The sequence below is a fragment of the Cnephaeus nilssonii genome, assembly GCF_951640355.1.
Source record: "Cnephaeus nilssonii genome assembly, chromosome: 21".
Taxonomy (NCBI): Eukaryota; Metazoa; Chordata; class Mammalia; order Chiroptera; family Vespertilionidae; genus Cnephaeus; species Cnephaeus nilssonii.
The window spans coordinates 36367329-36390885 of record NC_137092.1 but is presented as its reverse complement, the minus strand read 5'-3'; the positions used below and the strand labels follow the sequence as shown (position 1 = coordinate 36390885).

Below are 23557 nucleotides of genomic sequence, written 5' to 3'. Positions count from 1 at the left end.
CAACAGGGTGATAGGATAGAGAACATAGGTGTGGGGGGGTGGGCAGGGGTGGCCCTACTTCGGGAAGCCAGTGAGAGCCACCCTGGGGAGAGGACAGCTCAGTGAGGCCTGAAGGATGGAAAGGAGCCAGTGGCACAGAAAGGAAGGAAGCAAATGAAAAATGGTTGAGGCCAGAACTGGGTTTGCAGCCGCAGTGTGGCCGGAGGGGGACTGGAGAACTCAGCGGGGTGCGGAGCCTGGTCACGGGGACCTGGTCGGACTGACTGGTTAGGAGCCCGGGTTTTATGGCCAGGGCGATGGAAGCCACTGGAGAGGGGAGTGACAGGGTCTGATTTACGGTTTTAAAAGGTTAGTTGGTACACAAGACGTGGTAATCGGAGTTGCCCCAGGGGAGGGAAACGGTGGCGGAGGGATGGATGGAGGAAAGATGGTGCTTTCACTGGAGGGAGACGCTTTTGTCCTTTCTGACTGTAGGACCCTGCGCGTGTATCAACCATACCCCCTCTCGCCCAAGCCCAAACCAAAAAGCGTCGTTAGAAAAAGGTTAGTTTATAAACTGGAAACTATAGAATAAAGAGTGTAAAAAATGGCATAAAGCTATAATATAGTACCGATTTCCTAGAGATAATTAGATGTATACACACGTGCAGGATGCACACAGAAAACTAGAAGGCTGCCTTTTTACAGAGGTTAATTCTAGATACTGGACATATGGTGGTTTTTACTTACTTTTGTATCTTCTGTTGATTTTCCCAATCTTCTACAATGGTCCCGATCTGCTTTTATAGGTGGGAAAAAAATGTTAAAAAAAAGATTGCTTCAGCTGCCGAGAGGCTAGCGTGAAGCGGAGCAGGGACGGAAGCAGAGAGGCCTGCTAGGAGGCTGATTCGGCACTGAAGTGATGTCTTGGATTAGGGGGGCCAGCGGGACATCGTTCTGGAGGTCGAGCCAACAGGTCTCACTAACGCCGTTGCCCAAAGTGATGTTCTGCTGTTGCCTGGAGATTGTGTAACCAGGAGTGTGGGGATCAGTGATGTGAGGGACCCTTTCCAGCGCTGCCTTGGCTTTGGAAATGACTCAGATTTCAGCTACATTCTCATCCCCATTTTAACTCCTGGTAGAGATGGGGGGGGGGCGGGCGGGAGTGGGAGAGGACGACGTGGGGCCCCTCCTGAATATCTTGCTACTTTATTAGCAGATTTGGGGCAACATGATGTGTAAAGGGCCGTGGGGTACATGCAGTACATAACATCCCTGAGCCTCCGTTTTCCCATCTGTGAAATGGGACAATAACAGTGAGAATCCCTATCTCTTAGAACATCTGGTCAGTATCTGCAGTAGGGGGCCATGAATGGCATGGGTCTGGAGCTTGCTGTTGCCAGACAGGTATTTGCTTGGGCTACCCTTGATTCTGCAAAGGTTTCGTCCTCTCTGGGGGTGCTTTGAGATTGGCCCTTTTTGGGTAGCTCCCTGAGTATAGGTCACTAGGAAGCTGAAGCTGGTGCCTCTGGAAAAAGTGGAATGGAAATGCAGCTGTGCCCGTGCGCCCCTCCCCCCGCCACATTCAGGGGCAAAGCTGAGTGTTTGCAAAGGGCTCTGTGCTGGGAAGGCCTGGCCAGGCCCACAGCAAATCGTGCTTTGAATGAGAATGATTTTTGTGCTCGGTGTTTGCTTAAGAGGGCTCACTCCTGCCGGAACTTTTGCTGGTCCCCTTTCTGGAACCGGATGCGTTAGCCAGGTAGGCTGTCACCGTGCCTGGTGCCAGGCGGGGAACCTGGGCCCATGAGGATCACTGGAAGGGCTCCTGCCACCTTCCTGTTCCCAAACAGGAAGACATGCCTTGGATGGGAGTCTTTGCCTGGGTGACCCCGTTGTGAAAATTTAAAAAACTTACGAATTGATTTTAGAGAGAGAGGAAGGGGGGAGAGGTAGAGGAAGAGAGCAAGAGGAACGCGGATTTGGTGTTCCGCTTATTTATGCATTCGTTGGTTGATTCTTGTATGCGCCCTGACAGGAATTGAACCTGCAACCTTGGTGTATCAGGACGACACTGGAACCAACGGAGCTACCCAGCCGGGGCGAGGGCAGCCCCGTGTTGAGTGCCTCTTCCTTGGTCCTTCTTCCAGCTCCGTGGAAAGACCTGGTGGGGAGGTTTGTTATAGGCAGCTCAGTAGGGCACCTTCAACCTCCTCTAGTTTCTGGGGTCATGCTCTGACAGGTAGCAGTTTCTTTTTTAAAAATATATATTTTATTGATTTTTCACAGAGAGGAAGGGAGAGGGATAGAGAGTTAGAAACATCGATGAGAGAGAAACATTGACCAGCTGCCTCCTGCACACCCCCTACTGAGGATGTGCCCGCAACCAATGTACATGCCCTTGACCGGAATCGAACCCGGGACCTTTCAGTCTGCAGGCTGACGCTCTATCCACTGAGCCAAACCGGCTCTGGCAGGTAGCAGTTTCTTTAAAAAATTCAGGTGCTTTCTCTCAGCAGCGGGGATGCGGTAGTTCCCTCCTCAGGGTGGGGTGGAGTGGGGAGGAGTGAGTGCTGGTCGGCCGGAGTGCCACGGACCCCCCACCCCCAGAAACCCACGGGACCATCTGTGCACCAGCCTCCCGGTGCTGAGGCCCGTGCGGCTCCCCCAGGAAAAGGTTTCATCCACCTGCGCGGCCCACAGCACCGAACCCCGCAGTGACCGGCCGCTCGGCTGCCCCTGACACACGTCTGGTGTGGTGACCTGCCATAGCTGGGAGGGGCCGGAAGCCTGGGCCCCCTCGGTGCTGTGAGGGAGGATCTGGGGGGCCCCAGAGAAGGGATAGCACCAGTGGTTAGACCCAGAGGCTGTGAGGTGAGCGGGAAGTGGCTGGGGCTTCCCCTGCCTCCTCCCAAGGTCACCTGTGGGCAAACGCAAGGCCTGGACGCTGAGGACAATGTGCACGTGGGGACCAGCTAGGAGGACAGGGGCTGAGAACTGTACCCAAAGGTTGAAGGTTCCAGCCAGAAGTGTTTTATGGGGCTGGGGGGCAGGGAGGTGGGGGGAGGGGTGTGTATGGGATCGTACAGGAGAGGCAATAGCATCACTGCCCAGGTGCTTTTGTCACCGGGAAGCCCGAGCAGGCCCTGAAATAGGAATTCGGTTCCCTTGTCCTTGATACACCCCAGCATTCCGCTCCCCTCCCTAAAGAAGTGGCCTTAGCATTTAAATGGCCTTGGCATAAAGCCCTATTAACAGCCTGGGGGGTTGTGGCCCGGTTTGGGGGGAGGGGCTTAGAGTCAACGCCCACCTTGTTCCCCCTGCGTCTTCTGGGGAGATGTCCAAGGTTGGGTGCATTTCAGTCTTTAAACTTGAGGAGAGGAGACTGGAGGGGGCCACAGACTGAGCAGGAACCCTGGGCCTCCTCCCCCTGGTGGTTTAGCTCAGTGATCCCTGCCAGGCCCAGAGCTCCCTGGGGGATCCGCCCCAGAGGAGGCCAGACTGGGCTCCTCCCCTGGCCCTCACTCCCCCATCCCCGCCCCTGCTTGACTCAGAATGGAATGTGCAGCCTGTGGAACTGGATGGGGTAAAAACTGGTTCCCTGAGGGCCTGATCCGGCCCCCTGCTGCCCCTCCGCAGGGGGGTGGGGGACCCTGGGGCTAGGTCCAGTTCCTTGGCTGGGCTAGAGGTGTCCCTGGCTGTCCCAGACCCTGTGCTGAGTTGGGGCGGAGGTACATGCCACAGAGGCCCAGGTTCAGCCATTTGAAGGGGGTTAGTCCAAGATGAGGGTGGGGGGCCAATTTGAGGCCAGGGTGAAACAGGCAAAGCAGACCCCCTCCCCCAACTCCTGTAGTTGGGGTGGCCTGCCCTGGTCCCACAGCCTTTGGTGACTTCTCTCTCTCTCTTTTTAAAAAAAATATATATATATTTTATTGATATTTTACAGAGGAAGGGAGAGGGATAGAGAGTTAGAAACATCGATGAGAGAGAAACATCGATCAGCTGCCTCCTGCACACTCCCTACCGGGTATGTGCCTGCAACCAGGGTACATGCCCTTGAACGGAATCGAAACTGGGACCCTTCAGTTCACAGGCTGATGCTCTATCCACTGAGCCAAACCGGTTAGGAGGGGTGACTTTTCTTTTTAAAATTGCGGCTCATACTTATTTTCTTATTTCTATAGTTTCCAAAAGTAGTCCAACAACGTTGTACTTTTGTAATCAGGATGGAAAGAATTTGAAATATATCTAGAACTGACAGCGAGACAGAAAAAGCAGTCACCAGTTTACTCCCCGGAAGACCCAAAGGAGTCGGGGCTTGACCAACGCTAGAATCTCCTGCAGAAAGAGGGGCCCTGTGGGGAGAGGTGACAGTGGGATAGGAGAGGAAGCCTGTAAGACCAGACGGATTCCTTTAGGTGACAGTTGAGTGGGCCCCAGGGTGGGCTCAGCTGGGGTGGGCGGCCCCAGTACCCAGGCCCTTGAGGCCTCCTGCTTTGGCCTGGCACCTGGGAGGAGCTAGGAGATGGAGAGAAGCCTTGGCTGAAGCTGACCTCACATGACTCCAAAGAATTAACTCTTGCCCGGCCTGGCTGCAGCGGCCGGTCGGTTGAGTGTTGTCCTGTGCACCATAAGGTAGCCCTTTCGATTCCGGGTCAGGGTACATGCCTGGGTTGGGGTGCGATCCCCAGTTGGGACACGTACAGAGGGCGCAATAGATGACTCTCGTCTCTCTCTCTCTCTCTCTCTCTCTCTCTCTCTCTCTCTCTCTCTCCCCCCCCATCTCCATGTCCTCCTGTGAGGATTAAATAAAAATGAACTCTTGTCTGGCCACACGAGGCAGGTCCTGTGCCCTCCTCAGCGTGCAGAGTGAGGAAAGTTTTCTGTTTCAGGGTGTGGGGTGTGAAGCTCTCTGGAAACCTTGCCCCTCACCGCCCTGTGGAGAGCCTGAAGCCATTCACTCACCCTGTGAGGCTTTGGTGCTGGGCCTGTCCCCTGAGGGTGCAGGGTGCGGTGGGTGGGGAAGGCAGGGGGAATAAAAGGTTAGTGGGAGGGGCTGGAAGGAAGCCGGTGTGCAGGTACTACCAGGCCCGCAGAGGCAGGTGGGGTGCGGGGAGTGGGGAGTGAGTAGGGAGCTGTTGAAAGAAGAAGGGAGTGGCCCTCCAGCCCGGCCATTTCTCTCTGGCCTGCCGGGCTCCCTTTTTCTCGGCTGGCGGAGAGGGTGTGCATGCACATGTGTGTACAGGCAGCCAGGTGGGGGCCCAGTCAGCCCCCTCTGGCGCCTGGGGGACAGGCAATGTCCCTGAGAGCCCCAGGGAGACGGTGGAGACCTCAGACCAGGCAGGAAAGGGGAGAGTGGACTGGGAGGCAGAGAAAGAGAGCCAGGCAGTGGTGTGGGGCCTTGCCGAGGAGAGGCAGAAGGGGGACCCTCCTCTCCTCCCTCCTCGCTGAGTTGCAGTCCCCCGGAGCCTCGGGGCCCCACACAATTGGGGTTTCCATCCCAGTCTGTCTGGAGAGCAGCAGGCAGTGGGTAGTCACCCGCCTTCCCTCCCGTCTCTGAGCTCAGCCTCCTCCTGCTGTTCCCGGGAGCGTTGAACCACGGCCACCCTCACACCAGGAGTGGGTGGTGCGGGAGTCTGGCCAGGGTGAGGGGCCAGAGAGAGGGGTGGGAGGGAAAGAGTTAGTGGTGGGGGCTGTGGGCTCTGCTAGCTGGGGCTGGGGGTGCAGGGAGGGAGGCCTCTCCTCTTGGTTCGGGAGATGGGCCCAGCCTTCACTCACCCGGACCCTCGCCAGGAAACAGGGTCAGAGGACAGAGGAAGGGAATTGTGTCCCAGCGGGCCCCGGGGCAGAGGTGTGTGTGTGTAGCAGGAGAGCTTTCTCTTTGGAGGAAGTGAAGGGATGAACTTGACTGCTATCTGCCAGAGCAGGACTGCAGTAAGGATAGGAGTCCAGGTGCATGAGGCTCTTCCCGACGTGCCAGGCCGTCTGCACAGCTGTTCTCGATGGCTCTGCTGGAACTGGCTCAGAGCGTCGGGGGCCAGTTGCCCTAATGGTCGCTCTAAGGCCACTACTGGTTGTTTCTTGTTGTCGTTGATTTTTAATTTGTAGATATTATTTTTAATTATAGTTAGCACACAATAGTATATTAGTTTCTGGTGTACAAGATAGTGAACCAACATTTGTATACCTTGCAGAGTGGTCCCCCACGAAGTCTAGTAACCATCCGTCGTCATACCTACTTATCATTGTTATTGACTCTATTCCTTATGCATTACATCCCGTGACTTGTGACTGGAAGTTTGTACTTCTTAACCCTCTTCCCTTTTTCTACCCAACCCCCCTCTCTCTGGCAACCAGGAGTTTGTTCTCTGTATCTGTGAGTTTCTGTTTCGTTTGTTTATTCATTTATTTTGTTTTTTAGAGTCTACATACAGGGTGGGCAAAAGTGTGTTTACAGTTGTGAGTATTTGAAGCAGAGTTTATTCTTGTGTTACTTATTATTTTCCATACGAACAACTGTAAACCTACTTTTGCCCGCTCCATGTAAGTGAAAAGGTAAGTTATTTGTCTTTCTTTTCTTGTGTATGCAATTTTTATTTATTTATTTTAAATGTGTGTATATTTTTAATTTCAGAGAGGAAGGGAGAGGGAGAGAAACATCAGTGATCAGAGAGAATCATTGATTGGCTGCCTCCTGTATGACCCCCTCTGGGGACTGAGCCTGCAACCCAGGTATGTGCTCTGACTGGGAATTGAACTGTGACCTCCTGGTTCGTAGGTCACGCTCAACCACTGAGCCAAACCGGCCAGGCAGGTATTTGTCTTTCTGTCTGACTTATCTCACTTAGTATAATGCCCTCTAGGTCCATTCATGTTGTAGCAAATGGAAAATTTCATTCTTTTTTATTGCTGAGTAATAGTCCATTGTTTGTATACCACATCTTCTTTGTCCATTCATCTATTGATGGACACCCAGGTTGCTTCCGTAGTTCCGGCTACAGTAAAAAGTGCTGCAATAATGAACATAAGTGTGCATATGTCCTTTTAAATTAGCATTTTTGTTTTGGGGGGATAAATACCCAGAAGTGAAATTGCTGGGTCATACTGTAGTTCTATTTTTAATTTTTTTGAGGAACTTCCATATTGTTTTCCATAGTGGCTACACTAATTTACATCCCGCCGGCAGTGTGTGAGGGTTCTCTCTTCTCCACGTCCTCGATAACACTTGTTATTTGTTGCCTTTTTGGTGAGAGCTGTCTGACAGGTGTGAGGTTGGGACCTATGGTTTTCATAATGTAAATTCCCTTCTCTTCCACCACCTGGACTGAGAGCCATCCTCCTCAACATGCCACCCCCAATCTGGAGGTGATTCTTGGCTATTGATTGACACAGAGCGTGGGAACCAGAATTGACGGGAGGGCTTGCGTGCCGGCGTGGGTGCGAGTGTGTTGGGCGGCTTAGAGAGGGTCTCGAGTTGGACTGTCCCCACCTTCTGTGGAGCTGGGTAGTTGGCCACAGGTGCAAAGGGCCCTGTGACTCCTAAGTCGAGGCCGGCTGGGTTTAGGAGGGGGCGGGAAAGACTGACTGGCAGGCCCTTTAGCTGGTCTCCCACCCAAGGGTCTTCGCTGCCTCCTTCCTTCTCCCTCTCCTGTCATGAAAGCTCACCCACCCCTTGCCCTTCAGGACCCTTTCATCTCACTAATGGGGGTTTACCAACCTGAATTCACGTCCTGGTGACAAATTAGCAGGTAACTCCTGAGCCACCTGAGCCTCGTAACCAGCCACGCGCCTTATTAAGCCAAGAGGTGATTGACAGAGCGGGAAGGTGCGGGGTGGAGTGGATGTTGGGGCGTGTGGGGGCCTGCTCAGTTCACCCGTACGCTCAGCATACGGGTAGGGAGCGCCTGCCTCGAGGCTGTGCCCGCTACACCGGGGCTATGAGACCAGCCTGGCCGTTACACCGCTTTGAGGAAGATAAAGAGGAGCCAATAATCGGTTGGATACTGACTGACGAAAGTGAAGGTAGGGAGGTGCGGGGTAGAGGGCTACCGGGAGCACCCAGGAGGGGCACCACAACCAGATTTGGGCAGTCAGGGAAGGCTCCCTGTAAGAGGAAACACAAAGACCTAGAGAACGAGGAGGAGATAGCTTGGCGAGAACAAGTCAGAAGAGAAGGTTTTAAGGGCAGATCCCCTGGTCATCCTGACTTTGGGGGGAGGGTGAGTGTAGAGCGTTCAAAGACAGGGTGGCTCGGGGCTCCCGGCACCCAGAGGCCTTGCTCAGCTGTGCGTTGTGTGGGCCAGCCCAGGGGGGAACATAGGGTTTTTTTTTTTTTTTTGGGGGGGGGGTGTTGACTGCCTGTGGTTAAATGTGATGCTGCGGGCTCCAGTGGGACTTACTTAGGCGCAGTGTGGTGTGCGGCCCGAGCAGCCCAGGGATTGGAAGGAAAGGGTGCAGGGGTGGGAGGGTTGGTGGCAGGATAGCCAGTCAACTGCAAATGAACCAGGCTGGCGTTAAATGCCTTTGCTGCTTTTCTCCTCCCCTCCCCAAAATCAACAACTGTGTCAACAGCAGGGTGATTGTGCTTGGCCGGCAGCCTCCGGGGCTGCCAGGACTGGGCAGGTGCTGGCAGGGGCTGCCCGAGCCCCACCGGGGAGCAGGCTGGGCCTGGCTGCCAGGGCTGCAGGATAAACACGGCCGCACACAGGCAGGCGGCCGGGAGGGAGGGAGGGGAGGCTGCAGGCAGGAGGGAGAACAGGTGTCTCAGGAGCGAGGCAGACACAAAGGACCTCTTGTCTCCTCCCCCTTGGTCCCAGGGAGCAGCCCCCCTCCTCCCAGCCCACGACCAGGGGTCAGGTCAGCCAGGGGCTGCTGGGGGTGAGGGAGGGGCAGGTGCTGACCTCCAGACGCCCCCTGCCCCTGGGTGCTTGGTTTTTTTTTTGTCCGAGATGAGGTGAAACCTGTGCTGACTGGGTGCAGGAAGGTGGGGTGGGGGAGGCGGCCCCACTAGCCCCGCCCACCACGAGGCCACTGTGAGCCTGTCGCCCACCGGAAGGCCTGCAGGACTCCTCACCCCCGCGGGGTGCCCACGGAAGGAGAGGGTGGGAGATGGGAAGGGCACCTGCTGCTTTGGGGAGGAAACATAAAGACCTGGAGAATGAGGAGCAGGTAGTCGGGCAAGAACAAGGTCGGTAGTGATGGAAGGTGGGGCGACAAGTAGGGCGACCTGGGCGGAGGGGTTCCAGGTGGCTGGGGTGTGGCAACACCCTCCTCCCTCCGTACCCCTTTAGGAGACAAACCTTTACTGAGCACCTACCATGTATTCGGGTTGGGGGAGGCAGGGGAACAGGACACAGTGCCAGCACAGACGGGCAGATTCTGGGGCAGATTCTGGAGCCGACTGCCTGTGTGGTCTTTTGTAGGTAACAGTCGCCGCGTCTTGGTCGTCTCGTCTGTAACGTGGGGGAGGTAATAGTCGCTGCCGGTGGGGCTGTTGAGGTGGCTAAGTGTGGGAAGAGATGCCTGGTGTGATGCCTGTTTTAGAGTAAGGACTCTATGAGATAAGGCCATTATTGTCCCTGACTCAGAGTAGCCGGAGCCTGGGAAGTAGACAGGTAAGAAATAATTGCATTCCGGCCCTGTACTTAGAGACCAGGATGTCCGAGGGCTTAACTCTGCTAGGATTATCAGAGAGTGATTTGTGAAGGCGGGGAACATTTGAACTGGGCTTTGAGTGAGGTGTAGGAGTTTTCCAATCAGGAATGTAGGGTGGACCTTCTAGGCAGGGGCACCGTGTGAGCCAGCGCCCAGAGCGCATGTTTATGTCTATACTAGAGGCCCAGTGCACGAAATTCATGCACCGGTAGGGTCCCTAGCAGCTGCCGGCTGCCGGCCTGGGCCTCCCTTCCCTCGGTTGGCTGGCCCTGCCCCCTGGTCGAACTCCCAGTCGAGGGGACAACTTGCATATTAGGCTTTTATTATATAGGATTATAGATTTGTGAGGACAACAGCTGGAAGGATGGGGGGGTGGGGGGCGGCCTAGGCTGTGAAGGGCCTGCAGGGCAGGCGAAAGACGAGGCTCATCCCAGGCTACTGCAGGGTGAGCTGCCAACTCAGTGTCTTTCCTCTGCCTCCCCCCTCCGATCCGTGATGAAAAATTCAGTCTTGCTCGCTCTGGAATAGTCCTCAATTTATAGAGAAGCAGGATTGTGTAGTGAAAACACCATTGAGTTTTAGGGTCAGAAAGTTCTGAATTGGAAGCTTTTGGATTTTGAATCTCGATTTTGGGCCATTTACCTAATTTCTTTGAGCCGTGTAATCCGATCCCCCCCGGGGCCGGGTGATGAGTATTAGAAAGGTGTGCCAAGTCCTGCCGTTACGGGGTGCACAGCAGACGGGAGCTGTGAAGGTCCCTCTGTGTGGGCCTGCCCGCATCAGCACCCGTCTCTCTATGGGGCCTCCGTCTCTCTATGGGGCCTCCGTCTCTCTATGGGGCCTCCGTCTCTCTATCGGGGCCTCCGTCTCTCTATCGGGGCCTCCGTCTCTCTATCGGGGCCTCCGTCTCTCTATGGGGCCTCCGTCTCTCTATCGGGGCCTCCGTCTCTCTATCGGGGCCTCCGTCTCTCTATCGGGGCCTCCGTCTCTCTATCGGGGCCTCCGTCTCTCTATGGGGCCTCCGTCTCTCTATCGGGGCCTCCGTCTCTCTATGGGGCCTCCGTCTCTCTATGGGGCCTCCGTCTCTCTATCGGGGCCTCCGTCTCTCTATCGGGGCCTCCGTCTCTCTATGGGGCCTCCGTCTCTCTATCGGGGCCTCCGTCTCTCTATGGGGCCTCCGTCTCTCTATGGGGCCTCCGTCTCTCTATGGGGCCTCCGTCTCTCTATGGGGCCTCCGTCTCTCTATCGGGGCCTCCGTCTCTCTATGGGGCCTCCGTCTCTCTATGGGGCCTCCGTCTCTCTATGGGGCCTCCGTCTCTCTATCGGGGCCTCCGTCTCTCTATCGGGGCCTCCGTCTCTCTATCGGGGCCTCCGTCTCTCTATGGGGCCTCCGTCTCTCTATCGGGGCCTCCGTCTCTCTATGGGGCCTCCGTCTCTCTATCGGGGCCTCCGTCTCTCTATGGGGCCTCCGTCTCTCTATCGGGGCCTCCGTCTCTCTATGGGGCCTCCGTCTCTCTATCGGGGCCTCCGTCTCTCTATGGGGGCCTCCGTCTCTCTATGGGGGCCTCCGTCTCTCTATCGGGGCCTCCGTCTCTCTATGGGGCCTCCGTCTCTCTATGGGGCCTCCGTCTCTCTGTCTGTAATATTGAAACAACTGTGCGTCTCCTTCCTTCCATGATTTCGAGGACCTTGTCACCCAGTGGACTATGGGTAATCGGTCAGCGGGAAGCCCAGGACCAGAGGGCCCGGCATTGGCCCCCCGGGCAGCACTGGGCCCGGGGCTGAGGTGGGGGGAGGGGGGCTGAGGTGGGGGGAGCGGACCCACAGTGGCTGTGGCAGGGAGCCGGGGTAGGTGCTGCTCCCCAGGCGTCGGGCAGCGGGGCCCCCATCCTGCCTGTGCCCCGGGTGGAGCCCTCCAGGGGCCCTCGGACGCCTTCCTGTGACGGCAGTGCTGGTGTTTGCGGGCCGGTGGGCACCGGTGGGCACCGGGGAGACGGGGGCCCTGCTCCGCCTCCAGCTTGTGTGTCCTCAGGCCTGTCCCTCGGCCTCTTGGAACCTCGCTTTTCCCTGCTGCGACTTGGGAAGGCCCAGCGGGACCCCACCCGGGATGAAACGAGAAGGCCGCCGCGCTGCCGTGGCCGCAGTCGGATGAGGACGAGGATCGCCACCCTGGTCATGTCAAGCTCCAGATGTGTAGCCAGACCCTTCGCCGCCGTCCCACATCTGCACTTGGCCCAGTGCCTTCCCTGGTGTGCCTCCCTCCCCGTGGCCGACCTCGGGTGCCTCCCAGAACGAGTCGGGAAGGGCCGAGCGTATCTGCCCATTCTGTGGATGAGGAGACTGAGGTGTGGAGAGGGGAACTCGTCCACGTGGTGGGGCTTCCTTGTCCCACGGTGGCTGTGGGTGTGCAGGGGCCGCTGTTCCGCGTGGCGGGTTTGACCCTGAGCAGAGCCGGTGGAACCAGGCTGGGGTTTGCTGCAGCGCCCCCTGGCCCCCGCCATTGGTTTTGAGGACTCGGTGATGGGAAGGGCGAGGGGCACCGGAGAATATCTGGAGCCCTTTGGGTCTCCTGACATTGCAGGGCGCCCATCCCGAGACCGATGGGAAGTGTGTTTGCCTGGGCAGGGGCCACCGTGGTCTCCTCTCTCATTGGCCACTTGGGCTGTGCCCCGCACGGGCACACCTCCATTTCTCTTCCTTCTCTGCACTCAGGTGTCTCCGGGGGCTGTGAGGCGAGGTGCGGCCGAGAAGAGAAGTGGGTGCAGAGGGGCCGCCGGGAGATGTGGCGGGGACAGCCCTCTGGGATGCCCTGGCCAGCGGGGCAGACAGCTTCCCAGGAGCCCTGAGTGAGAGAGAGGCAGAGAGCAGCAGTGACCCTTGGATTTCCTGAAGGTCCGTGGACATATTTACATGCAATTTGCATATAACCAGAACACCGAACACAGTTTTGTAATCTGTCTCCAGGCACACTCAGATTTGCCTTTTACACTGTTGTCCTTCGTGAAGATGGCTGCTCCTGGCTGTTTGATCTTGTTTACGCCTTCTCACTCCTGTCCCGTTTCTCCCCGACCCTCGCGCAGAGGGCAGGTGACTGGGGACAGAGTCCGCTCAGGGTCACCCGCTATGGAATCGCCCTCCCTGGGGGGAGTACCGAGGGCTGGACCGGCCGCCGCTCTTCAGCAGGGACATACAGGCCCCGCTGCCCCCACTCCCAGAGGCAGCCCTCATCCGTGCGTGGGGACCGGGCGCCTTTGCACTCAGGGACACGGAGCTTGGCCCTTCGTGAACGTGAGGATGAGTGAAATGAGCGAAGTTGCTCCTTGGGGCCGGGTTTTTGTGCCCAGGACTGGAGAGGCTGGTGGGGAGAAGGGAGCCCCTGGGGTCCTGGGGTGGTGGGATGCATTTCCCATTTCCCTCTCCGACCGTGGCCAAAGGGGCATTGCTTTCTCTCCTGGCTTTGCAGGAAGTCGTGTTGGGGGTCAGAGGAGCAGAAAGGAAGGGCCAGGCCCTCTCTTACTTTGTTTTCCGGATTGAGAGTCTGTTATTAGCGTAATTTATGACATCCAGGGCTCCAGCCAAGCACATTCTGTTCCCCAGTGTCGGGGAGACCGAGGGACCACGGCGAGGCTGAGCGGGAAAGAAGACAAGTCAACAGCGTTGTGATGGGCTGTGGTGCCTTGGCTGGTGCTAGCCCCGTGGTCGGCAAACTGCGGCTCGCGAGCCACCTGCGGCTCTTTGGCCCCTTGAGTGTGGCTCTTCCACAAAACACCACGGCCTGGGCGAGTCTATTTTGAAGAAGTGGCGTTAGAAGAAGTTTAAGTTTAAAAAATTTGGCTCTCAAACGAAATTTCCATCGTTGTCCTGTTGCTATTTGGCTCTGTGGACTCATGAGTTTGCCGACCAGCGTGCTCCGGCAGGCGTCCTCAAACTACGGCCCGCGGGCCACAGGCGGGTGTTTTTGCCGTTTTGTTTTTTTACTTCAAAATAAGATACGTGCAGTGTGCATAGGAATTTGTTCATAGTTTTTTTTTAAACTATAGTCCGGCCCTCCAACGGTCTGAGGGACAGTGAACTGGCCCCCTGTTTAAAAAGTTTGAGGACCCCTGTGCGAGGGCGCAGTTTTCGTTTGGGGGCAGCTGGAGCCCAGTTCTGTGTGGGGAGACACCCTTCTGGGTGGCAGGGCATCCCCGGTGAACCCAGATGGCTCCTGTAAGCAGGGTGGCGGGGTGCACCCTCACACTCATGCCCCCTGGGCCCCGGGCTCCAGGTTTTTCTCCGTGAAGTGGAGTCAGGGCACGGACATCCGGAACAGAGTCGCTGTAGAGTTTGTTGTATGGCGGGGCCGGGAAGACCCCTACCAGGCGAGGAGAGCCGCTGTGCGTGAGCGGGCCCCGGAAGGAGGAGGCGCGGGCCAGATGGACCCCTGTGTGGAAAGAAGGGCGCACAAGCAAAACTCCCCCCTCCCCGCCGAAGTGCTGAGCTGGCGGAATTCAGCCCCGCGGCCGCGAGATGGGGGCAGCAGATAGGGCTCTGCGGTGCCTGGGCTGTGCGTGTGAGGTCGCATGTGGGGCTCCCGGAAGACGGCGGAGAGGGCAGGAGCCGCACCTGTGGCGCCCCCTCCACCAGGCTGGCCTCCGCGCTTCCCCGGGGTTGTCACCAGCCCCCATTCCTGGAAGCAAGGCCCCTTTCCTCACCCACCCCTCATGTAAGTTGGTCTCGATCTTCCCTTGTTTTCCCCTCGTTCTCCTCCGGGCTGTTTGGCTGGTTAGCCTTTCTTCGGGGAGTGGGGGGATTTCTCAGGGGGAGGGCTGGTGGTGCCTGACCCCCTGGCTTCTGTCTCCAGGCGGGGAGGGTCCCAGGTCTTTAAGGAGAGTGCACCTCTTCAGCGGTCGAATCCTGCAGTCCAGCAGGTCGCATGGTTGGGGAGGGCAGACTCGCTGGAGGAGAAAAGGCGCCTGTGGGGTTCTGGAAAGAGCCAGGGCAGAGAGTGTGTGCATGGGGTGGTGGGGGAGAGGGCTGGGGCAGTGCAGGGCCTGGCTGCCAGCTGTGAGGGTTGGACGGTTACCTTATTGTGATGCTCACGCAGCCTGGGCGGGCACTTGTCCTCTGGGGACTTGGCATCCTTCTCCCCGGCCGGCTCGAGGCTCTCGCCAGGGGTTCACGGAAGGATGAACTCGGAGATGCAGTTCAGTAAAGTGTGTGGGGGGCACATGTTCTGGGCCCAGCACCAGCCTTGGGGCTCCACTAGCAACCCCAGTCCTGCAGAGACACGTGGTGGCTCCTCTGTAGCAGGTGCTGAGCGGAGTCCCGCTGGGGACACCCAGGGCCGTGGCTTCGCCTGCAGGTCGGCCGGGACCACCGGGGTCCGCCTGGACGTGGACCAGGAGGAACCAGAGAAAGTTGCAGAACTCCCAGAACCTGGGCCCCTTCATTCGGGCTGGGCTGAACCTTCTCGCATTGTTCTAGGACATTCCCCATAGACCCCTGCTCTCTTTCTTTCCTTTAAGACCTGTTTGCTGCCTTCAAACGGTGCCGCACCGGCCGGGAATGGAGACAGCTGTCCCTTCCTGCCAGGGCGAGCGGGCTCCCAGGTGTGGGCCGAGCTGGCAGCCCTGGGCTTCGGGCCTGGGCCCGAGTGCGTGAGTGTGGCTGGCTTTCCTGGGAAATCGGACATGTGCCCTTTCTCGATGAAGGGCCAGATTTATATGGTTCAGGATCGAGGGGTAGCAATTAATCTCTGGGTGTCTTTTTAAAAGGCAGTGGTTTGAGGGGTTTTGGACAAATGAGGTAGGGAATGGATAAGTCCTCATCTAAGTCCACTGGGTGAGGCCAGGGGAGGACCAGACCCTGTCCTCAGGGAAGCTGTCATCTGTCTGGGGAGGCGAAATCCTAGGAAACGGAGTTGCATTGTGGGAACAAAGCCTTTCACCCCACTTGGCCAGGGCGCCGGGGCTGATGGTGACGGCTCCGTCCCCGCAGCCTTGCGTTGGAGGCTGGGGACGAGCCGGAGCCTCAGACCCAGGTTCGAGTGCTGGTTATGTTTCTTCCAAGGTGCGTAATTTCCGGCAAATAACAGAACCTTCTTGGAGCCTAGTTTTCTCATTTACAAAGTGGGGAAAGGGTAATACCTGACAAGGTTTTGAAGAGGATTCTGGGAAGTGCTGTGCATACGACAGCACCTGTGTCTATTACAGGGCCTGGAGGAGGGGGGTCGCAGAGGGGGGAGCCGATACTAGAATCGTGGCAACTGTGATGGCGGGTGCAGGGGGTGTGGCTCTCCTGGGGCTGCCTGGAATGGGGGGCAGCCCCTCCCTGGGGTCAGGAGTATGGCCTCTGGATCTGGGAAAGGAGGAGGCGCACCTCTCCAGAGTGTGTGTGGGGGGGACAGACTGTCAGCCTCGTGCAGGATTCCTCCTTCAGGTGCAACCCGCGGGCGTGCTGTGTGGCCCTGGCCCAGTTACTTAGCCTCTCTGTGCCTCAGCTTCCTCAGCTGTGCAGTGCTGTGGACAATCAGGCCTGCCTGTTGGGGAGGATTAAAAAGGATTCCAAGGGAAGTGTTCCCAACAGCGTCTGGCACGTGGGACTCTTCCCCAGGTGTTTGGTGCTGGTGCTGTGGTGAGTGTGTACCTGGAGGGAGCCGTCTCCTCAAAAGGCGAGAGCCGCTCTCTCTCCCAGTCTGGAGCTGGGAGCGTGGGGTGGGTGGGGTTGGGGTGGCTGGGAGCGGCCTTGCATGCTGGTGCTGGGGCGAAGCCCAGAAAAGGGAACACACCGCGGCTGCTCACACTAGCTTCGGGCCGGGCATTGCCAGGTGTGGCCGCAATGTCAGTGTGGCTCAGAGCACCCTACCTTGTGTGGTCCCTTAAACGAAGCCGGTCACTAAGGGGCGCAGCTCTGCACCAAGCAGGATGGGTTTTTGTAAAAACCAAAGACATTCACATGTAGTTGGGATCGCTCTGAAGCCCCACAACGACCACAGTCACAAAACCCAGCTGCTGGTGGATTTTAATAATTCACAGTCGTCAGCAGCCCGTCGCTAATCTTTGGACTCTGGGCGCCCAGGAACCGCCTGCAGGAGCCTGGCAGGAAGTGAAGGCTGCCCGGTCGCACCCACGCCCACAACGAGAGGGCTAATGGGGCTTGGGGCGCCCGTGGGTACAGCCTCTCCTCCCAGATCCTTGTGCTGTGGTTCCGAGCTTGGGGCCAGGCAGGCCTTGGGTGGGACCCTGCCTCCTCGCCGTGGCTTCAGTCGCCGCGTCTATAAAACGGGTTTTGTCGTGGCTGAAAACGCCCGTGTAGCGCCCGGCTTGTGGTAATCACGGAGAGGGAGTGGCAGGTGCTGTCAGTATCCTTCTCCCACTTGGCCGCATCCTGAAGGTGGAGGCCGGGGCTCCGAAGCACCTGTATCTATTTCACAGCATCCACGGCCGGGGCGCCTCCCTCACTGACAACCTTCTCTCTGGGGAAGAAGGAAGTCTTCATTCCACGAGCAGGTGGAGACACGGAGAGCTGGGAAGGTGGGGTGGGGTGTCCCAGAGCCCGCCGGGAAGTCAAGGCGTCCACCCCCTCCTGGGGCCTGGGGCTTTGTAAACCAACCACCGAGGGCACGAGGTGCTTTGGCATTTAGAAAACCACTCAGCCGAGGCTCCCAGCAAGCTGGTGGTAGTTTGGCTCCCAGTGTCCCGATGGGAAAGCCCAGGTTCAGAGAATGAAGGCAGAGCCAGGGCTTACGCTCAGGCCCGCCTCCAGCTCCAGTGCTGATTTCCGCCGTGCACGCAGAAGGAAGTCTCCCCGCAGCCGCCTAGATCCCCTGCACGTTCCCGCCCCCATGCAGGTAGGCCTGTCGGGGTGCATAGCCATGAGCTGGCGGGAAGAGGGTTAAATTCCTCCGAAGCCACAGAGCTGGTTTTGAGCTGGCGCCTCCACTGACCCCATCACTGACCCCCATCCCCTGGGTCAGGGCAGCAGGCTGTGGGGGGAAGGGCAGAGGGAGGGCCTGGGGAGGCGGGGGCGGGGGAGGGGACACTCATCCCTCTTCCTCTCTGGACAAAGATGCTGGTGGCTGTTTGGTTTCCATAGGAAATCCCTAAGGGTCCCTGGTGGTGGCCTGCTGCACTCATTCACTTTTTTTTATTTTTTATTCACGTGTTCATAAGGAGGCATTATCGCTGAGTAGTGCCACGGAGCACAGGCAGCTCTCAGAGACACGGGAGGCCCTGGGATGGGTTCTGGGGGTCACTTTTACCCCTAAAGGCGCTAGACATAGAAAATGGAACGATCCCATGAACCTTAGGGCTCAGTGAGACTTTGGCACCGGCTTGCCAGTCACTGAGGGGGAAAGGGGTGATCTGGTGGCCCACTGAAGCCATGGCTGGTGGAACAGGTGGATGGAGTCCCTGCGAACGGGCGAGGCCTTGTCTCCCTCCTTCTCTCCCCAGGTGGCTCCCACCCCGGTCACCTCCTCTGTGAGCACAGACCTCCTGATCTAGAGCTTCCCTTTGGACCCCTGTCACCGTGTCCTCTCCAGATGGCGAGGACACCAGGAGTAAACCGCAGGAGCGGGGCCCCCAGCAGGAGGGCACCTCGCCCAGGTTGGTCTGCAAGCCAGGTGCACACCTGCCTGTTCTGGACCCAGGTGTCGGCCCAGTGCTGAGAAGGGCGTTTGAAGAAAGGATTTCCAGGGAAGCTGATTTTAAGGGAAGACCAAATCTCTTCCTCTGTCCCCATCTTACTGCCCCAGATCCCCTCCCCTCCCTGCTGAAGGACCCTAAGCACCCCGGGTCTCTCCCTTCAGTCGTCCCGAGAGGCGAGGGAGGCTTCGGGGAGAGGCCTTCTTGCTGCCGGTGGGGCAGGTCTGGCACTGTCTGGCTCTGGCCTTTTCTAGACGCTTCAATTAGCGCTGTTCATTACGGCCTTGTGAGCACGCCCGCCGCTCTCCCCATGCCCAGTCTGACATTGTTCCCAGTCTGGAGCCCCGTCTCTGCTCTCACCTCTGCCCGTCGGCAAGATAAAAGGTGTGGGAAAGTGCAAGTGATTAGCAGTTTCATGTTCTCCACCCTTTCCCTCTCTGTGGTAAATATGCACAACAAAGTGTCTCACGTTCACCGTTTTTTAAGTGTACAGCTCAGTGGCCTTAATGAAGTACCTCACCTGTCACCACTCACCACAGGCCACTCCAGAGCTTTGCCGCATCCCAGACAGAAACTCGGTGCCATTACACAGTAGCTCCCCTGTCCCTGCCCGCGGCCCCCGTAACCTCTATTCTACCTTCTGTCTCTGAGGTGAACTACACCAAGTTCCTCTCAAAAGTGGAATCCTGAGTTACCAGCCCTTTTGTGTCTGCTTATTTCCCTTAGCGTAGTGTTTTCAAGGCACACCCACATTGTAGCATGTGTCACAACTGCCTTCCTTTTGAAGGCTAACACTCCATTGTACGCACCGGTCACGTTTGCGTCTCTGTTCATCCCTCCCTGACATGTCGGTTGTTGCTATGTGTTGGCTGTTGTGCATGAGCGTCGTCAGTGTACAGGCCTCTCTTCAGGACTCTGCTTTCCATCCTTTTGGGTTCGCACCCAGAAGTGGAATCGCTGGGTCTGACGGTCTTCCTGTGTTTAATTTTCTGAGGGGCTGTCATATTGTTGTCCACGGTGAGTGTACCATTTTACACGCCTCCTAGCAATCGTCCACATCTTTGCCGGGACTTCTTAGATTTATCTCCGTCATTGTAATGGGTGTCAAGCAGTACCTCACTGTGGTTCTCCGTCTTTTTAAGGGGAAGTCAAGGCCCCAAGACATGCTGAGACAGGCCCTCCCCATTGCAGAGGCAGCTAGACCTGGACCCCGGCTTCCGGGCGCCCTCATAGCCTCCATACTCCACTCGACGTACTCCCCTGCCCATCCGCAGGAAGCGGGGGTGGGGGGGGTCCTTCTGCTGCCTCGCTCTCTCTGCTGACTATCGGGGCCCTGCCCTTTCCATCTGTCACTGGAGCAGAATGGCTGTGACCCACGGGAGGCGGCGGCGGCGGCGGAGGTGTCAGTAACATGGGCTTCATGAGTTGACCATTTTGACCTTGGGCATTGGTAAAGTCAAGTGCGCTGTAGCCCTGGAGTGGAAGATGTGCAGCCATTACCCATGGCTTTGTAAAGAGTGTTATATCATTTCCAATTTTTAGTGAAAACTCCCCTTATATGTTCTATTAAGTTTGTGTGTGTGTGTGCGGGGGCGGGGAGGGGGCGATATAAAAACTCGCTTAAGAGCTCAGTGATGAAAACGAAAGCCACGCATGGAAAAAAGGTTTGGAGGTGTGCCACGTTGTTATCAGCAGCCTCTTCCGGATTGATGGGAAATGGGTGGCTTGTTAATTTTTCTATTCTTTTTATTATACATTTTGCAGGTTTTCTACAATGAGCACGCATTCCTTTTATATTTAGAAAAGCTTGATAAGAAAATAAGAATGACGGCAGCCATTCATGAGGCATATGTGTTGGGTGCAGGGTCTCTGAAGGGCATGGCTGCTCAGTGCTGTTGAGAGCCAGGCGTGAATGAGAAGCTAAGGGAGGGAGCTGCAGGGGAGGCTGGGGACAGGTGGCACACAGGGATGCCCGGGAAATACAGAAGTCATACCTACGGGAGGCCAAGGGTGGGGCAGCCCGGTGACCTCCAGGACCATGCCCCTGGGAGATGCTGTGGTGGGGCCCTGGCTCTGAGTCCTTTGTCTCTGCGTGGAGAGGGCAGGTGGTTGACCCCGCCCAGCTTTGAGCTGGTCTCCTGGTGTGGCTGGCAGGAGGGAGGCCTGCAACCTGTGAGACCAGGGCTTTTGGGGCCCCGAGTTGACCTTTGACTTCTCTCGCATCAACTGAACTCGGGGACCTGCCTGGGTCCCTTGACCCCATGCAGTGGCCCAGCAGAGATCGGGGGTTGCGGGGAGGCAATTCAGGCTCCAGGAATGACTGTCCATGGCTCTTGGGACAGAGAAGCCAGACCAGTCCAGCGCTTAAAGGAAGGGACTCGCCCTAGCCGGTTTGGCTCAGTGAGTAGAGCATTCTGTGGACTGAAGGGTCCCGGGTTCGATTCCAGCCAAGGACACATGCCCGGTGTGCGGGCTCGATCCCCAGGGTGGGGTGTGCAGGAGGCAGCCAATCAATGATTCTCGCTCATCGTTGATGTTTCTATCTCTCTCTTCCTCTCCCTTCCTCTCTGAAATCAATATATTAAAAAAAGAAAAAGAAAAAAAGAACAAAGCCATAAAAAAAAAAGAAAAAGAAGGGACTCAACAGCCAGTCTCTTGGTTCGGGTCTGCACTCACTGGCTATGACCTCGGGCGATTGCTTAGCCCCGTGGTCAGCAAACTGAGGCTCGCAAGCCACATGCGGCTCTTTGGCCCCTTGAGTGTGGCTCTTCCACAAAATACCACGGCCTGGGCGAGTCTATTTTGAAGAAGTGGCGTTAGAAGAAGTTTAAGTTTAAAAAATTTGGCTCTCCAAAGGAATTTCAGTCGTTGTCCTGTTGACATTTGGCTCTGTTGACGAATGAGTTTGCCGACCACTGCCCTAGCCTCCCGAAGCCTCAGTGTCCTCATAGGTAAGCCGATGCTGATAGTGACTGCATCTCAGGCTGCTGAAAGCATTAAGAGAACTAATTCCCCCAGATGGCCCTGAGCATGGTGTGTGCTCGTTCCTGTCGGCAGGTTGAGAGGTAGATTCTGACACCAGGCTGCTCGGGCTAGAGAGACCAGTACCATCTACCTCCGGTGATTATTACAAAGATTAAACTCGTTAATGTGAGTAAAAGTGATTCAAACAGTGCTGGGTGCCAAGTAAATGCTCAGTAAACGTTAGCTCTGACCCAGGAGCCGTCTTCAGCTGTTACACACCAGAGTGACCCATTTGTTGGCAGCTGGCATCTGCCAACTCATCTGATTGTCCCAAGAGTCCCATCTACTGGATTAGCATCCATTACTCACGTGTTAAATGCGTTGAGTGTACAGTTATTATCTTGTTATTATTAGCACCGTGGGCTCCAGAGGTTACAATCCCTCCCCAAATCCCACCTCACCCCACCCCTTGGCCAGAGCTGGCTCTTGTCTTGCTTGGGGTGGTCCAGCCTCAGTTTGGAAGGTCGGGTCCCAGGCAGCCTGGGGTGCAGGCTGGCGGCTTTGGGGGCTGTGTGCTGAGCATTTGGATGAAATCGGAGAATATGCTGCTGCTCTCCTCCCCCTGCTTCCCTGCCCTTTTGGAGAGGAGTCAAAGCCAAGAAAAAACATCACCCATAAATAAAGGGGACCATGAAAATAAAAAATAAAAAGAAGAAATCTTGCTTTTGCGGCAGGCTTGGCTGTCGATGGGGCAGATAATGGGAGAGGAAACGTGGCCTTTGCCGAGAAAAAGCACGGAACACTTTGTTCGCCAGAAGAATGAATGCTGCTTGAGCCCGAGCAGCTGCACCGGTTTCCGATGAGTGAGCTTGTCTGGGGGAGATGCTGGTGATTAGGCCTCCACAGGCAGAGGGGGCGGCCACTCAGAACCCCTGCAGCGGGGAGGGGTGGGGGGAAGCAGCAGACCTGAGTGGGGTGCCCAAAGGTGAGGCCGGTGCACCCAGGTCCAGCCCCTGGGGCTGCCGGTCGCCTTGCTCCTCCATTGTCTGCTCAAGCTGTGGAGCTCGATGTTCATGGATGTTTATGGTGGGACCCTCTGGAAGCCCCAGGCCTTATCTGGAGGTCTGGCTTAGGTGGAGCTTTAGGGAAGCACACCCAGGGAGGAGGCTGGAGGCTGGAGGCAGGAGGCAGTTTACCAACTCCTCTTCGTCTGGTACCACTCACCCGTCTTGATTGCTGGCCCATTTCCCCTGCCCCTGCAGTGGGTGGCTGAGGCAGGAAGAGGGAGAGGAACCAGGGGAGGAATCAGATACCTTTGTGAGCCCCCAGGATGCAGTGGGGAGGTGCCCACTTTGAGAGGGGGCTGTGGGCCCACGGATGTGGGGAGGCTGATACTGGAAACGCCTTTAAGAAAGGTCTTGTGGACCAGAAGGGACCACATGCTGACCTGACTAACTCAGGGGAGGCCTGCATGGCGGTCTTGCAAACTCAGAGACCTAAAGTCACCACAAAGGATGGTCTGAAATGAAACTTTGTAATTAAAAAGCAGTTTATGGTGGGTAGTCATGTCTTAGGCCATTATCTTCCTTGGCAAAGATCAACTTCGATCTTTACTGAGCCTATTGTCTCTTTGCATCTAAGATAACATACCTTTGGAATGTGGGGGTAACTTGTAACTTCCCTTTCTCCGGTCCCCGCAGGGCACAACAAATGGGGGCGGGGAGCAGACCACGATTGCCTCATTGTTATTGTTATCTGTTAATTGTTGTTGTTTTTAAAAACATTTTTATTGATTTCAGAAAGGGAGAGGGAGAGAGAGCTAGAAACTTCAATGAATAGAGAGAATCATTGATCGGCTGCCTCCTACACACACCCCCCACTGGGGATGGAGTCCACAACCCAGGCATGTGCCCTTGACCGGAATCGAATCCAGAACCCTTCAGTCCACAGGCCGACGCTCTATCCACTGAGCCACACCGGCCAGGGCTGTTAATTGTTGACTGTCAACTATCCTGCACCCACCTAAGAAAAAATAAGTATGTGCCTGTCATTTTACTTTTTATCCAATCCCAGGGGTTTCCCCGCTTGGCTTTTTCCTGGCCTCCCTAATCTATCACCAGTGGAGTTCATGTAACCCACTTATGGCTCCTTGGATTGTAATGTTTTATAAAACAAGGTGAAAAACTGCCATTCTCCGGAGCATTATCTCAATACACGTTGAGATTCTGCTTCCCGGCAACTGTCGACAGTGTGGCTCAAATAAACTCACAAAAAGTCCGTACAGGTTTGAATGCTCTTACGTTGACAGTCCCCAAAGCGTAACAGTGGCTTGGGGC

The 23557-nt window shown here is 56.6% G+C and overlaps 1 protein-coding gene across 4 annotated transcripts in view; it reads left to right on the top strand.

The window, feature by feature from the left end:
* The window catches only part of SOX13 (SRY-box transcription factor 13), a 48733-nt gene that overhangs the window by 3346 nt on the left and 21830 nt on the right, over window positions 1-23557 (top strand). Inside the window, exon 1 of one of the 4 annotated variants that reach the window (XM_079761954.1) lies at window positions 11481-12522. The exons of the other annotated variants lie outside the window; for them this stretch is intronic. The gene's annotated coding sequence lies outside the window, so the exon portion shown is untranslated. Of the gene's footprint in view, window positions 1-11480; window positions 12523-23557 lie in introns of those variants that run through there. 4 annotated transcript variants of the gene reach the window in all.